Source organism: Macrobrachium nipponense, chromosome 48, assembly GCF_015104395.2.
Source record: "Macrobrachium nipponense isolate FS-2020 chromosome 48, ASM1510439v2, whole genome shotgun sequence".
NCBI classification, from domain to species: Eukaryota; Metazoa; Arthropoda; class Malacostraca; order Decapoda; family Palaemonidae; genus Macrobrachium; species Macrobrachium nipponense.
In genome coordinates, this window is record NC_087223.1 from 16,114,522 (window position 1) to 16,122,021 (window position 7,500).

Here is a 7,500-nt window from a genome sequence, read left to right on the forward strand (position 1 = left end):
ATATATATATATATATTATATATATATATATATATATATATATATATATATCGCCAGTCTAACTTGACAGCTGGAACTTAATATACTAACAGAAACAATCAGTGAAATTAAATAAGTCTTTAATAACAATTAAAACCATATTTTAATTCAGTTACAATGGCTTAGAGCCGCCATTAAGAGTTAGAAAATGAAAGAAAAACTAAATATAAATTTTTTTTTTTTTTTCATCCAGTCCAACTTGACAACTGGAACTCGAGAACAGGAAACTGGAACTCCCCTCAGGGGCTGCTTGAATTGCAAACAGGACAGATAAAGAGATCTGACATTTGATCCCTGCAATTTGCAATAGAGATGTATATAGAGTGAGTATCACCCCTCCCTCCTTCTTCCCCTTCCGCATCCACTCCCCCTACTACAAAGCCGGTGGTTGGTGGGGGTGGGGGGAGGGGGCGGGGTGGTATGACAGCCAATACATCATCTGGAAATCGCTGTGAACGCCATAACTCAATTGATGGTTGGTCTGCGGTATGATAGCCTCACGGTTCCAGGACGTTTGTTGCTGCTGGTTGTTAATTCCTTTCCAGCGTTTTCCAGCGGGGCTTCCTCCCGTCCTTCCTCCCCCCTTTGGGCTCCGGGGAAGGAATGGAAAGAGGAGACAGGCGCTCCTGGAAATGATAGGTCACGCTTCAAAGGCTTTGTTGAATAATCCAGGGGGCTTCCGCGCCGTCTAATGAAGGAGTGCGTTTCATCCGTGGAGGGGAAATTGCTGTTATTCCTCTCCAGATCTGGGGAAGTACGGCCTTTTCCAGGGACTGGAAAGCAGGATGACTCTCACGGTTCCAGTAATGTGTTGGTTTTAGTTATTCCAGTTCCTTCCAGGAGGGTTAAGGTAAAATTGGCATATAGTTCCATGAATAGGAAGTGAGCAGCTTCTATCTGCCTTCAAAAACCTTCTTTCCATGACATTTCCAGGCTTTCCAGGGGCTGGAAAGAGCGATATCTTTCACGTTCCCAGTAATGTGTTGGTTTTAGTTATTTCAGTTCCTTCCAGGAGGGTTAAGGTGAAATTGGAATAGATTTCCATGAATGGGAAGTGAACGGCTGCTATCTGCCTTCAAAGACCATCATTCCATGACGTTTCCAGGTTCCAGTCCTGCTGTTGGGTCGCGAGGACATCAGCGTTCAAGCGACATCGGTTTTTTTTTACACGGTTCCAGCACATAGTAAGTAACCATTCCAGGACCCTCCATCAGATTTTAGGACAAATAATAATAATAATAATAATAATAATAATAATAAATAATAATAATAATAATAATAATAAAATAATAATAATAATAATAATAATAATAATAATAATAGGGAGAACAGAGAGAGAAGTGTATAAAATGTGATAGAAAAAAAAAGTGTGCAAGATAGAGAGAGAGAGAGAGAGAGAGAGGAAATGAGAGAGAGAGAGAGAAGAGAGAGAGGACGCATCCAGCAAATTGTTTACAGGGTGTGTGTGGCGGGTGGGGGGGTGGGGGGGGGGGGGGGGGGGGGGGGGGGGGGGGGGGGGGGGGGGGGGGGGGGGGGGGGGGGGGGGGTTGGGGGGGGGGGGGAGTGGGGGGGGGTAATAGTTTTCCTTTCAAAACAGCTCCCAATTGCCTCTAAAAATTGGCCGTAAATTCAGATAGCTCCGTTTTGGAAAGAGTATGATCACATTTCAGACGACGATGACTTATAGACAAGAGGTAATTGGAGATCTCTCTCCCCCCTCCAGCCCCCCCCTCCTCCTGGTCCTTCCTCGACCTGCGCTTCACACTGATTGTCATAATAAGATCGAGTTACAACTCGGGAGCGCCAAGCAGGAGGTTTGGCCCAGGTGTTGCCGAAATTACAATGGTTTCGCCCGAATGGATAGCGAGACTTCACTGAGTTATTTGCTCCTCAAACGGTAAACTGACAGACGGAGGTTTGCATCTCGGGGTTGAGTTATAACTTGGAGGAGGTTGAACCTCGAGTAAGTAAGTGAGTAGTCCCCAATGGCTTTCGATGCCTTCGTAAAGGAATTAGGCGTCATTTAATCTGTAATATCTCCGTAATTTCTTATGTAATTCCCCTGTAATTAGCGTCGGTACATGAAGAATGGTTGGTGGTAATTGAGATAGCCGAATTTACAATACCCATATTTGCTAGTTATGGGGTAAGATTTCCGCCAAGTAATTATATCTTCTAAGTAATGTACCTAAATGAAAGAGGTTTGGCTCTCTCTCTCTCTCTCTCTCTCTCTCTCTCTCTCTCTCTCTCTCTCTCTCGTTATTTTATTTTATTTCCCGGTGAAAACTTGTAACTTCGAAAATCATTTCATCTCTCTCTCTCTCTCTCTCTCTCTCTCTCTCTCTCTCTCTCTCTCTCTCTCATTTGTTGTCCATTAAATTTTAAGTGACTAAGTTATTCCATATTCTACTATAGAAGCAGTTATTGTGAAAATTAATTATTTGTAAAATCAATAATATCAATTAATTTCACAAAAAAACTACGTTCCTCAACCTTTACAACACAAACTCCCCCTCCCTCCCTACCCCCTTGCCCGCCCCCTTTTAAACGACTGGCCAAATTTTAACGATATTAAAATGAATTTTATTTTGACAAAAGACGATCTTACTCTTGAAATAGCTTCAGTGGTAAAAATAATTGCAATTAATTCCATTTGGACAAAATTATCTCCCTCTTACGTCATCTAGATGTGTCATACTTTAAGGAATCACTTTCAACAAATTTTTAAAATGTGGCACTTATTATTATAACTTAAAAATGTGTTTTTTTAAAGTCAGGATACTTTGGAAAATATATATCACTTTAACGCACAACTGTAGTCCAAAATTTGAAGAAAAAAAAAAATGAAACAAAAAATTTTTCTTATTTTAACGCACAACTATAGCATAAAAGTTTCCACAAAAAAAAAAGAAATAAAATAAACAATTATATATCATTGTAACCCCGCAAAACTATAGTCCAAAATTTTCACACAAAAAAATTATAATTAAATAAGAAAAATATATATCTAATTTAAATGCATAACTAGACACCAAAGTTTCCCCCAAAAATTCAATAAAATAAAAAACCCCACCTCCAAAAAAAAAAGAAAAAATATATCTCATTTTAACAGACAACTATATATATATATATATATATATATATATATATATATATATATATATATATATATATATATATATAGTCAAAAAAAAAAAAATGGCTAAAAATGTGTAAGCAAAAACCTGTAATTTAACATGACCAAAGTTGGTTCCCTTATCCTGCTTAAAAAACAGCTTTTTTTATAATAGAGATATCGCCTAATTCTCAATTTCCGGTTATAAATGATTAGGTACGAACCATTACAAGGAATTCTGAAACTGAGAGGCAATACTGGCCACGTTTTTACATCCTTCTACTTCATGGCTGCGCTCGACGTATAGCATACAGTTTGACGTGGGTGGAAGACTGTGCTCCAACAATGATACGATTAATTTTCGTCTGTATATATCTATCACTTATAATGCTGTGCTCGGATAACACTGTCATTATTCTTATCTATGATACAATGTTTCCTTTTTCCTTTTATTTATCGAATACTATACGCCAGTCCTCGAAACGCATCCGGTTTGATTTATTTTGTTGGGCTTTATTTTATTTCATAATTTTATATGTATTTTCTTTCTATGAAACCATTAGTTTTTTTTAATATGCAGTCGACAATTACGTATAACCAATTTCAAAAATTTTATTAAAATTTAAATTCAGATGATTTTCATGGTTTGATAGATCTTATTTTTATCTATTTTTTATACTGGTCGAATGGAATACTTTATTTTTTATACTGGTCGAATGGAATACTTTATTTTTTATACTGGTCGAATGGAATACTTTATTTTTTTATACCAGTCAAATAAAATCCTTTTTTTTATACCGGTCGACTACTTTATTTATTATACAGGTCGAATAGTCGAATAAAATACCTTATTTTTTATAATGGTCGAATGGAATACTTTATTTTTTATAATGGTCGAATAAAATACTTTATTTTTTATACTAGTCGAATGGAATACTTTATTTTTTATACCAGTCCAATAAAATACTTTTTTTATACCGGTCGACTACTTTATTTATTATACAGGTCAAATAGTCGAATAAAATACTTTATTTTTGATAATGGTCGAATGGAATACTTTATTTTTTATAATGGTCGAATAAAATAATTTATTTTGTATACTGGTCAATGGAATACTTTATTTTCTATACTAGTCGAATGAAATACTTTATTGAATTACTATCGTGCCCGCTTTGGCTGTCCGTCCGCATTTCTTAAAAGACCACTGAGGCTAGAGGGCTGCAAATTGGTATGTTGATCATCCACCCTCCAATCATCAAACATGCCAAATTGCAGCCCTCTAGCCTCAGTGGTTTTTTATTTTATTTATGGTTAAAGTTAGTCATAGTCGTGCGCCTGGCAATACTGTAGGCCAGGCCAATACCGGCCGTGGTTAAAGTGACATGAGCCGCGGCTCATACGTCATTACACCGGGAACACCGAAAGAGAGACCTATCTTCGGTGGCCTTGGTCATACGAGGCACAGAAAACTCGCTTGCGCCGAAGAGACTGGTTGAATGAAGTATTCTATATGGGTTATTCAATAGTGGCTAGTAGACAGTATTCAACTAGACTAAAAAAATTAAGTATTTTATTCAACCAATATAAAAAAAAGATAGTGTTTTATTCAGCCAGTATAAAAAATACTTAATTCTCAATAGTGGTTTAATAAGATACTTTATTTTCTATAGTGGTCGGATAAAAATTTTTATTTTCATAGTGGTCGAATGAGCTATATTATATTCTATAGTGGTTGAATAAAATACTTGTTTTTTATACTGATCGAATAAAATACTACTTTTAAAAACTGGATGAATAAAAGACAGTATTCAACCAGCATAAAAAATAAAGTACTTTATTCAGCCAGTATGAAAAAATTGAGTATTTCATTCAGCCAGTATAGAAATAAAGTATTTTATTCAACCAACATAAAAAATAAAGTATTTCATTCAGCTAGTATGACCTCCAGTTTCATCTCCAAGAAAGCCCTCCGCCCCACCTCTAAGCAACAACAACAAAAAAAAAAAAAAAAACTACATTACCTATCAAATGGTCCTCACGAGTAGGGAACCTTGCCCAGTTGTTAATGGACTTCACAGAACGTCAAATGATAAGAGACATCTGCTTTCTAATATTTCTTGCTGGCGATCATTTTTCAAGTGTCTTCCTCAACCACTGTGTCAGTTTTCAATTCGTGTTAGCTCTGTAAGAGAGAGAGAGAGAGAGAGAGAGAGAGAGAGAGAGAGAGAGAGAGAGAGAGAGAGAGAGAGAGAATCTTTAATCAAAATTACCTTTTGTGAAATACATATTTTTTACTTTGACATTCTGAAATTGTTACGAGAGAGAGAGAGAGAAAGAAAGAGAGAGAGAGAGAGAGAGAGAGAGAGAGAGAGAGAGAGAGAGAGAGAGAGAAATACATATTTTCATTTTGGCATCTGAAATAGTTACAAGAGAGAGAGAGAGAGAGAGAGAGAGAGAGAGAGTGAGAGAGAGAGAGACTCTTGCATGACTGCTAATAACGCATGCACGCACAGACCCCAATCTCCCTCTTGACATTTCAATCCCATTGACAGACTCAGTCATCACAGAGACTTCGGGAACCTGACAAGGCTTCTTTGGCATGAGTGAACGTGATCATTATTTCCTCTTTTTGCGTGACAGCTCTTCGGGGTTGTAAGGGGGTTGTTGAGCTAACGAGGGCTGGGGTTCGTGGGGAACCCCGAACGCCCGGAAAAGCTGGGGACCCAACCTCATACAGGATCCTCATAGCTTAAGATAGCCTGTATTGGACTGAGGGGTTCATAAGGTTATCTGAGCAACCTCAGACCTGTAAACCCCCTCTCTCCATTTTAAGTCTTGTGGGGTTACACTAATAAGAACTGGGTTGGAAAGACATTGAAAACCACATTTTTCAAACCTGTCTTGAAGTCTGGATTGATAGAAGCTGGGGCTTTTGGCCCCAGCCCTAATAACCCCAGACGCGAAGGGTTAGGAAATTGAGGTTCCTGGGGCAACCTCGAAAACCTTCAAAACATCTGAAATCTAGGTTATTCCAAACCTCTCGAGCCATCAGCGACCCTCAGTTCTGAGGCTTTAGAAATAAACAGCAGTTGTAATTCTACAATCTACACCAAATCCTACCTAGACCTCCCTCCCCAACCTAGCCCCAAAACCCCGTCAGTACCATCCCTCCCACCTCACGCAGTAAGCAATTAAACGCCCCCCCCCCCAACCCCCAAACCTCCCAAAAACCCCCAACGGCTTCCGGAAGCCCGGCCTCCAAATTTGATGGTTTTCGGTTTCCAGGAAAAGACGGCTCCCTCCGCCGCCAATATTTCACTGATAAGTTCTTTGTCCGATTTGATCAGTTGCGTCATGTTATTACCACCGCGTATATTGATTTGCGACCAATTACGATATGTATATTTGATTGTGTTTGTGTGCATGTGTGTCTGTGTGTGTTTTTGTGTTTCTCCTGGTGTTGTGGGAGTGTTGGACCTGTGTGTGAGTTATGTTGCACATGTGTATTTCAAATATGGTGTATAGTCTGTGATTAATGATGCAGAAGTATAGGTATATATATAGAGTTAGGGTGTATGTTGGGATATACAATTGTATACGTGGATATTTGCTTCCTCGCTGATATGAGACGGGCATAATGAACAGGAATGTATTAGTGTGTTTGGTATATATTATATATTATATATATATATATATATATATATATATATATATATATATATATATATATATATATATATATCTTAGTGTACTAATTCTCCATTCTCTGTCTGTCTATCTGTCTGTCTGTCTGTCTGTCTCTCGTCTTATTGTCGTAGCACCCTCCCCCAAACATAATTCTGAGAGAATATGACCCATCCATTTACCAGAGGAACCGCCGAGCCACATGCAAATCACGAGAGGCTAAAAGCAGCCCCCAAGAACAAATGACAAAATGGCGCCCGAGGGCGTTAGAGATCTCTCTGTATTATGTTCATGATATTGACTGGTTTCTGCTGTTTACGACTTACTGGGCTGTTTACGACTGTACACAGCGAGACAAAATGCTTACACCCCTCCCCCCTAATTACGGCTCGATGTTGGACCACCCCACTACTTCCTCCTCCCAACCCACCCCCCTGCCTAATAATCCCTTACCCCTTTTAGGAGGGTGTCCAAAATGGTGGAGTAGAATTCTAAGTATGAGCTGAGTCACTTTTCATATTTTTTGTAAGATCGTTTGTCAAGGTAGGACCTTTGTTGCTCTAATTACGGAATTGCGGGTCATGAACGACCCTCACTTGCATGTTCCTGTAATCACCCAGTAGTTAATCGAGTCCAAAGATATCAACTTTAAAATGAAAGGT